Source organism: Coenobita brevimanus, chromosome 53 (genome assembly GCF_032717465.1).
Source record: "Coenobita brevimanus isolate Jiangsu-jjx chromosome 53, ASM3271746v2, whole genome shotgun sequence".
NCBI classification, from domain to species: Eukaryota; Metazoa; Arthropoda; class Malacostraca; order Decapoda; family Coenobitidae; genus Coenobita; species Coenobita brevimanus.
The window spans coordinates 14,099,823-14,109,904 of record NC_137006.1 but is presented as its reverse complement, the minus strand read 5'-3'; the positions used below and the strand labels follow the sequence as shown (position 1 = coordinate 14,109,904).

The 10,082-nt window shown below is 44.0% G+C and overlaps 1 pseudogene; it reads right to left on the bottom strand.

The window, feature by feature from the left end:
- Positions 1-9,721: 9,721 nt before the first annotated feature.
- On the bottom strand, positions 9,722-9,836 carry LOC145400845 (5S ribosomal RNA; annotated as a pseudogene).
- Positions 9,837-10,082: the final 246 nt, after the last annotated feature.

Here is a 10,082-nt window from a genome sequence, read left to right as displayed (position 1 = left end):
GAAAAATTTTAAGGCATCTTTCCTATCACAACCTTCTTTCCAATAGTCAGTATGGGTTCCGTCAGGGACGCTCCACTGGCGATCTTCTCACCTACCTTTCAGACTCCTGGTCATCCTCCTTTCGGGACTTTGGCGAAAGCTTTGCCATTGCACTTGACATCTCAAAGGCTTTCGATCGAGTCTGGCATAAATCTTTAATTTCCAAACTGCCCTCCTACGGTTTCTATCCTTCTATCTGTGCCTTCATCGCTATCTTCCTTTCTGGTCGTTCTATAGCCGCTGTTTTAGACGGCCATCGTTCTTCTCCTAGATCTATCAACAGTGGCGTTCCTCAGGGCTCTGTCCTATCACCAACTCTCTTCCTTTTATTCATCAATGATCTTTTAAGCTGTACATCTAACCCTATCCACTCATACGCTGATGACTCCACCCTTCACCTTTCCATTCGGTTCCCACAACGCCCATCTCAACAGTTACTTCAAGAAACAAGGGATGAGGCTATGGCACACCTAATGTCTGACTTGGCTCATATCTCTGACTGGGGTATAAATAATATGGTTGTCTTTAATGCATCTAAGACTCAGTTCTTACACCTATCAACCCGACAAAATCTTCCACAGGTATACCCACTAATGTTTAATAATATTCAGCTTAATCCTGCATCATCCTTGAACATGCTTGGGGTTTCATTTACTCGGGACTTATCTTGGAAAGATCATATTACATCTCTTGTAAAATCTGCTTCTGAGAGATTGGATGTGCTAAGCCGACTCCGCTCTTTCTTTACCCCTGCACAATTGTTGACTCTATACAGAGGTTTTATCCGCCCCTGTGTGGAGTACAACTCTCATGTGTGGGGAGGCTCCCCACATACAGCTCTTCTCAATAGGGTGGAGTCAAAGGCTTTTCGTCTCATTAACTCTCCTCCTCTTACTGACTCCCTTCAACCTCTGTCTCTTCGCCGCACTGTTGCATCTTTATCTCTTTTCTATCGCTACTTTAATGGTCACTGCTCCTCTGAACTGTCTGCTTGCATTCCTCCACCTCTACGACGGGCGTGTAGCACCCGTCTGGCAGCAAACTCTCATCCCTTTTCTGTCCAACTCTCTAATGCAAGAGTTAACCGTTACTCCCAGTCTTTCATTTATGCAACAGGTCAGCTCTGGAACTGTCTCCCTCTGTCTGTATTTCCTGCTGCCTATGATCTCCAGTCTTTCAAACATAGTGTGTCCAGGCATCTCAAAATGATCGGATCTTGAATTTGGTTCTCTATTGTATTTTGTTTTTCTCTTGGAGGGAACTGTTACTGCGGGCTCATGGCCTTTGGTTCCTTCTTCCTCGCATAAAAAAAAAAAAAAGATGGAAAACTAATGCCCAACGATTCCAGGTGCAGTCGGCGGCGTGCCGACGGGGATGAGGTGTCCTTCCTAGAGACATTAGCAAAATGAGCTGCAAATATCTCGGCAACAGACGAAGAATGAGCCACCACCACACCTGCATGAGATAAAACAGGAGGAGAGGGAACGGGAAATTTCCCTTAAATCTTCCTCACCCATTTCCACACTTTCGTGAGAGGAGTCTGTGAAGAAATTGAAGAAACAAATGACGCCCAAGACTTTCTCCTAGCCTCCTTCATAACCCACCGGGCATGAGCTCGGGCCCTCCTATATGCCGCTAAGTAACCAGGGTCACCTTGGTGACGACGAAGTCGGGAGAAAGCAGCACGTTTAGCTCGAACAGCAGAAGCACACTCATTGGTCCACCAGGGAACTGGACGGCAAGGAAAGTGACCAGCTGCTCTCGGAATACTCTGCAGTGCCGACGAGTGAAGTAAGTCTGTGAAATACTCAACAGCAGCATCAGTGCTGACAAAATCCTCCACACATCGGCTCGGGGAACACAGCTCCTCAAAAACCGGCCAGACTGCCCTATCCAAGCGCCAGCGGGGAAGACGATGCCGAGGCTCACTCTGTGTCGATCTTAATAAAATAGGGAAATGGTCACTGCCATGTAAGTCCGGTAACACAGCCCATGTAAAATTCAGGGCTACCCCTGCAGAGCACAAAGACAAATCAATAGCAGTATAAATACCCGTTTGACTATGGAAGTAAGTAACTTCACCAGAATTTAAAATGTACAGATCCACATCCTCCACAACGGAGGCTAACATAGTACCTCTAGCATCAGCTGTGAAGCCACCCCACAGGGGATGATGACTGTTCATGTCGGCCAGCAAGAAATAAGGTGAGGGAAGTGCACGAATAAGATTTTCAAGATCAACCTTCTCAATAGTGGCACTAGGAGGGAGGTACAAAGAGCACACAGTATAACGACGGGGAAAGAAAATCTGGAGAGCAACAGCCTGCAGTGGAGTGTTCAGACTCACAGCAGTGAAAGGTATGTCACTGCATACTAGAATAGCCACACCCCCACCATGACCCTGTCCAGGAAGAGGATCTGAATAAAAAACCTGGTAACCAGGTGGACTGGGAGGCGCAGCATCACCAACCATTGTCTCTTGTAGGCAAACACACACAGGTGAATACTCAGCCAGAAGCCAACGGAGTTCCTCCCAGTTGGCTCGTAAACCACGGCAGTTCCATTGAATAATATTAGCCATTAAAACTATTGAAATAAAAAGGGGCAGGGGAGAGGGACAAAGAGAAAACCATTAAAAAAAATACTAAAAATATTAAAATGGAGGAACTATATACTCAAAAGAAAGGGTCACTTAGTGGAAACCACTGAGCGACCCTGGGAGACAATCTTCTTGGGAATGCGGATACGCCCACGAAGGGCCTTGTCACGGGCAGTACCATGGCTAGAACGAGGGCCTGGGGTCTGCGAAGTGTTGGGAGACTTCACAGACACTCGTCGCTGCCCAGCAGGGGAGGAAGTGCTACTCCGAACCCTGCCCGGGGCCCCCAGTGAACCAAGAAGTCGAGCAGGAGGGGTTGGGGTCCTGGCCTCCAAACGTGGAGGGGGCAGGACAGGATCCTCCGAGGTAACTGGAGGAGGAACATCCGATACCCCGGAGGAAGAAGTGCCAGACTGACCTGACACCCCAGAAGCCCCCAAAGACCCAGAAGCAGGGTCTGAGGGCTGTTGCACAGATGGAGTAACTACAGAGGGTGTGGACTCCATGACCGACACCTTGCTTGGAGGATCTTCAAGACTCAAAGACTCTGAGGAACCACGATGACGTTTAGCGAATGAAGAATGTGCACCATGACTAACAGGGGATACCATAGATGTAGAGGTTGAGTCTTGAACTGTAGCGGCAACCGTCTCAAGTGCGGGATATTGTTGCACTGACATGGGATCAACAGATGAAGGCATAGGAGCTGACACAACAGGAGGAACTCGAGTCTGCTGCTGGACAGGACGATGAGGACGGCTATGACCGGACAAAACTGACGCATAAGACACTCCGTTACAGAAAACAGATGACATGGCTCTACTCCTGGCCTCAGAAAAGCTTATTTTATCACGATTATGGATGAGGAGGATCTCCTTCTCCAAGCAAAACCGGGCACAGTCTTTAGATGAAGCAGGATGTGCCTCGCCACAGTGCAAACAACAAACAGGTCCAGGACAGTCCTGTCCTGCATGAGTGGATTCTCCACAACTGACACACACCACTGGGAGGCCCTGTTGCAAACGACGACAGACTCGCCCAACATGCCCGTACATCTGACAGTGGTAGCAGCGTTGTGGGTTTGGTACAAAGGGTTTGACCCTAAGGGACAACCAAGCCACCTTGATGGATGAAGGGAGATCAGTACAGTCGAACGTCAGCAACAAGGATGGAGTTGGGGTAAGTACACCATCAACCTTCTTCCGAAACCTCTCCACTTTAACAACCCTGTGGACCTGGAGTTCTTCAAGCAGCTTCTCTTCGCTGTAGCGAAGTAAGTCTTTGGAGAAAACAACACCTCGACTATGATTGAAAAAAGCATGAGGGACACAAGTAAACAGCGCATCCGGGTCCTTACACTGGGCAGCCAGCTGGGAACCCTCTTCAGGGGATGTAACCTCCACTAGTAGGCTACCATCCCCCTGAGGTGAAATCTTCGGCTCTCTCCCACAGATTGACATAATGCGCCGATGAACAGTAAAAGTATCCATATTCCCAATAGGCTGACCATCCAAAGTACGAATGGTGTAGTACCTTGCGAAATCAACCCTCTCAGACACCCGGCAGGACCTCACGGGCATGTCCACAATATGTTGTCTGTTGCCGGCTCTTCTTTGTAGTGGCCACTGACCGTAAACCACTGGAACCAGGTAGGTATGGTTCCAGGGTGGCAATATGGGCCTCACCAGCCAGAGGCACATGAGGCGCACAGGAGGGAGACTGTAATGGATGGTCAGGGACGGAACCAGGGTCGTCAGCTGCAAAAATTTTATACGAAGCCATATTAAAAAAAAAAACACCTTCATTCCCCCACCCCTCCACCCACCATAAAGCCCAACAAGGGGAGGCCATATGCCAGGGAAAGCACCACTGGCGACCCCAGAGGTAGTGGGAAAGTATACGCAGGTAACCACCAAGGGACCGTGACAAGGGTGACTCCAGGACGATAGGAGCCATCAGGTCCCCCAGTGCCAGCTTGACCCTAAAGCCACTAGGTGACTAGCCTGGATGGCTAGCCAGTGACCAGCCGATTCACCTGGTCGGGCCCAACCAGGCCACCCGTCTAGCCAGAATAAGGGACCAAAGAGGTGTATTGCTAGCTGCAAGGCGCTCCATGCAGCATCGCTCAACCTCCAGGACTCCCGTCTCCCAGCATTACGGGACGCCACGCACGGCAAACACGTGGGGAGGCAACAGTCCCGCCCTAGATGGCAAATGGGCAGGGACTGACATCACCAGTAGGCCTCCTCTACCAGTGACGTAGGGGGTGCTTGGTCCACAAGGCCGACAAATGCCAAACCCTACAAAGGTAGGCTTGCCTCCCAAGTAGGTGGCACTGCCAACCTTGCTTCAAGCCCCACCACCACGTCAAGGTGACCCCCTACAGTGGGGTGTGGAATTTACTGATATATCTTTTGTAAAAATTTAACACAGAAGACAACTGCCTGATACATATACTCCGTGTAAATAACTGTGGAGGTAAAAATAAACTGTGGAGGTAAAAAACAAAAGATAGTTAGAGACGTCCTCAAATTTTGAAGCCATTTTCTGACCTATTATAATTTGGTTCATTCGCCCCTTCTCGCACCAAGGGCCTCATTCCTCCCCCCCCCGCGCGCACACACACACACACACACACACACACACACACACACACACACACACACACACACACACACACACACACATACACACACACGAGAGAGAGAGAGAGAGAGAGAGAGAGAGAGAGAGAGACTGTTCGGAAGAAAACACCCGCTCCCGCTCCTCAAGCGCAGGTGTAATTAAAAAACCGCACTAAAATGTGTGGATAGTGCGTTCCCCAACCACCCTAAGGGTATAATAGCTTTTCCCAAAAAATAATGTATATTTTCCTAAATGACTGACTCCCGGTAATATTAGTCTGCAGCAATAATAGACTGTTTATATCGACACTGTTTCCGACCAGTGCAATTACAGTGTAACAAAAGCAGATTCACTTTGTTTTATGTCACAGTGACATTGTTGAAATCAAAGTAATGTACCCGTACGTCGATTTTATGTTTAATCCGCTTCTTCAGGTGAATTTTTTTTCTCATTTCAGTCCTACTTTGTCACTAGAACATTTTATTCTACTTATTAAAGACTCCATGAGGTGAAAGGTTTGAAGCATTGTCGAACCCCTTTAGTTTAAAATGCCTTTCCTCAGCAGAACAAAATCGCCTTGAGGTAGCAAGAACAAATTGAAATAGACGTCGCCTGATTCAAGGGATTAAGAGTGCAGTCCATATATATATATATATATATATATATATATATATATATATATTATTCCAACACATGCTCTATATATATTTTACCTTCTTAAACATCCTTGACACTTAACCACAGAAACAATAGCAGTCCACGACAGGATTTTCCGTTTTCATCACTGCTCCAAGTGTCTAATTTTATTCAGTGAAACATAATAATTCTTCTGATAATTAAATGAGAGGAAAAATACCGATTTTTCTCGCTGTCTGTCACTTATCGTTCTGCTTCCTGGTTTGGCTTTTGTTATTGTTGATTTTCTCGTTTTTGTTGTTGCTGTTTTTGTTGTTGTCGTCCTTGTTCTTGTTACTGCTGGTTTGTGCATGTGCGTGTGTATGTGTGCTTGTGTCAAGTATATAACTACAAAATTTAATGTAGGACCTACAACTCAACATCAGGACCTAAGCTGACAACACACACACACACACACACACACACACACCTGAAATATCCGTCTAAATATTTCGTACTGCACTCATCCATCGAAAGGCAACCAACAAATATTTAACTTCCCAAGGAGATATCTAAGCTGGCCTAACATCACACACGGTGATTTTAGCTAACATGGAACTCTTGCTGCCTACGGTGTACAGTAACCGACTATATCCATTTAACTGATCCAGCAGCGAAACTAAAGGCAGTTTTACAGAACACAGGAGTAAAATGTACCTCTTTAGTAGCATTAGTATCAATGTTATCAAATTTATATGACATACATAGTCCAGATCATCCACCAAAGACATTACAGACATTCTTCCTACATAATATTTCAGTCTTCAGTATACACACACAAACATGCAGAAAACAAACCAGATTACATTCCAAAACACTTTCCCTTAACAAGATTCAAACATGCAATTCGAACCACGAACACACAAAATACAAACCATACCACTTTCCAAACACTCTTTCTTAACAGGAATCATATTCAAAGTTGCCGAGGATCATACATCAAAGACTAAAGCTCGTATTCTAGTCGGGTAAGAAGGCTTCCTAACACCTCTTCCTTATCGTATTATTTCTGGATATGGGTGGTTAATATTTTTTTAAAGATATTGATGCAGGGTATGGCGATATTGGAAGGATTTATATAACATAAAATAGGACAGTAAGGTGTATTAAGCAAAATTAATCGGTTAGGAAAAGGTGCTGGGGAGCTACCTTAATGATGAGAATACTGACCAACGAGTTCCGGGTACGGGTTAACTCTTGTATCAGAAAGCTGTATAAAATATTACTAAAAGTGTATAACTTGATGGGTGTTCCATGCTTAGTAGAGGCAGTAAGATTTGAGAATAATACCCTCAATACTAGAGAGAGAGAGAGAGAGAGAGAGAGAGAGTTAAGGTGGGTAGATGCCATGAGGAGCTTAGCCGCGTTGTTCGTCTCGGAAACTTAGGTCTTTGAACAGGTGGCGGGTTTCTGCACTCAATATCGTAGGATATAAGGCTATTGCATAAGCCAGGTTATCATAGTTACCTCCCCTACATGTTACCTTAAGTACTCATTAATACCAACAGCTTTGCAGTCACCAGTGCTGACCAATCGGAAAGATAGTAAATTGGAGCCAAGTGAGAGAGGTTGAAGAGAGCCAGTGAGAGGATGCTAACTGAAACAAATTCGACTGGTAGCTGGCATGTGAAAGAAATGAGCTTTGTTTTATGACGTACCCGGAACTGACGCAAATAGGGTGACATCTATTACTTTAGTGGCGCACTTCTGTACAACCTAATTATATAAACTGTTCCAAAAACACACTATTATCAGATCAGCTAAAATATCTTCGTGGGCATGAGTTGGATTTATGTAAAAAATTTTTTATACCATTAGTTCTCATTTCGTTTGATTGATTTCCTAGCAAGTCATCACCTCATATTATATTCTAGCTTTCCACTAAATGGACCATTGCGTAGTCTCTGGGAGCGACTGAAAGGATAAGTTGTACAAACAAAAAGTAGGACAATTTTTGTTAGTTTATACATTTGTACTCAAAATGAAATGTAATTTAATTTACTACCCTTTGGAATGGCCAGATGTTTGAAGGCAACCGACTGTAGTTTGCAGCTGATTAATTACTTGTTTTACTTAATAAAAAAAAATGAACCGCTAGACGTTTTACTTGACTTTGCATAGCAATTTCTAACTTCAGGCGGCATAATCATCTTAACAACTTCAGTACCAGGTCATTACTAACCAATATGAAACTGCTCAGGGAAATGGCGAATAGTATTGAAAAGTTTATCCAACCAGCATTTAATCATTTTGTGGAAAAGATGATGATACACGAAGAAACCAGAGTTATAAGTAGGAACATGTTGATGATGGAAATGGATCATGGTGTGAATGATTGCATGAATTAATTTCTCCTGCTGCAGCTGGTCTTGATGTTGACGAAGAGTAACAAAAAAAAAATTACAAAAGCTGGAAAAATCTTTACCTCGGAAAAAAAAAAAAGTATCAAAGCCTGCAACACTCGCCCTCTCTGACTGGTCTAAGGACCGACTATTTGAGTTGGTTTGTGGCTTTCACCTACCAGAAATAAAATTACTGAATTTTTGCCTAGTCCTTAATTTTTCCACCATGTTTGCTTCAGATAAAAATACAACTGAGTTAACGACGCCCTGTGACCCGGAACTATGCCCTAGAAATTTGATTATAATTCTTTTCATCCCTTTATCTTTCCCTGATGCTGGCTGAATCATTTATCCAAGTTCAGTTTAAATCGGATGAAAGCTGTTTATGACAAATGTTAACCTTGTCATGTGACCTCGACCTTTGGGCTATGTTAATAATAAATTTATAAATAAATAAAAATCCAGTAAATCAGTTCCTTGGTTGACTTTCAAGCTTTTGACCGAGCTTGGAATGAATCGGATCAAGACTATTTAAACACCCGATGTGGGGGATTTATATTTTGATTGACAGTGTGTGTGTGTGTGTGTGTTTGTGTGTGTGTGTGTGTGTGTGTGTGTGTGTGTGTGTGTGTGTGTGTGTGTGTGTGTGTGTGTGTGTGTCTGTCTGTCTGTGTCTGTGCAAAATAACTCAAAACGTTTTTTCAACCATTTTAATCAAACTTGGTGGATATGTTAGAGATTAGGCGACGAGTAATGCCACTGTTTTCAGAACACTAGGCTAATGGTCAAGATCACAGGATTAAGTCAATCGTTGAGATTAAAAAAAAAAAAAAAAAAAAGCTTAATAGTCTCCAGTTTTGAGGAAACTTAGGGAGAAGATTGAGGAAAAAAGCAAGAATAAAGTGGTTCAATTCTAAGACCAATCAAGCATGGTTTGAGGTCAGAGGGAAAGGTCAAACTTACACCCATGTTTGTGATTCTTAACAAAAAACTCAGTTATTAATTCATTTTAACTAAACTTGGTGGAAGGGTTGAGAGTCAGCCAAGAAGTATGCAAATTGTGATAAATTTTCGGTAGTTCACATCACTAGTTTTCTAAACAAAAATATTTTTCTTGTCCATTTTGGTGAGATTGAAATGAATTTGAGCTTTTTTTTTTTTTTTTTTCGGAAATCACTCGTTTTGAAGATTTGGTCTACTCATGGCAAAATATACCTATTTTTGGGTAGTTAAGGATCTAGTGAGGTCGCCCGCGGCAAATGTTTACATATGGTCTCTCTGACTGGCTTGTGTTGTCTACCAACCATCCCTCTGACTGGATTCATTCATTCAGTCATTGCCAGACGCCATGTATCCCACACGGGGTGGCCAAGGGCTTAGAGTTAATTGTTTTACAGGGAGGGGCACTAATCTTCAACCAACACCACTTGACACGTAGGGATGCCAACAGCATCTGGTGTTCCCAGGCGGTCACCCATCCAAGTACTAACCAGACCCAACGTTGCTTAACTTCGCTGATCGGACGGGAAGCGGTGCACTCAACGTGGCGTGTCAAAACAATGGAAACGTAATGATTTAACCGAACCTAACCAAACCAAACCAAGCCAAACCCAACCTAACCTCACTTGTGTTTGAAAGCCAGCTTAAAAAAAAAAAAAAATGCACGTTAGGAACATTAAATATGGCCGGCTACTGGCAGATGTTGACAGAGATCCAAGGTAATCCAATGGTGCAATAACACTCTGTAAGTAGGAATGGCATACGTTCAGAGAAGCGTCCTCACTTATAATGTATAGAAGCAT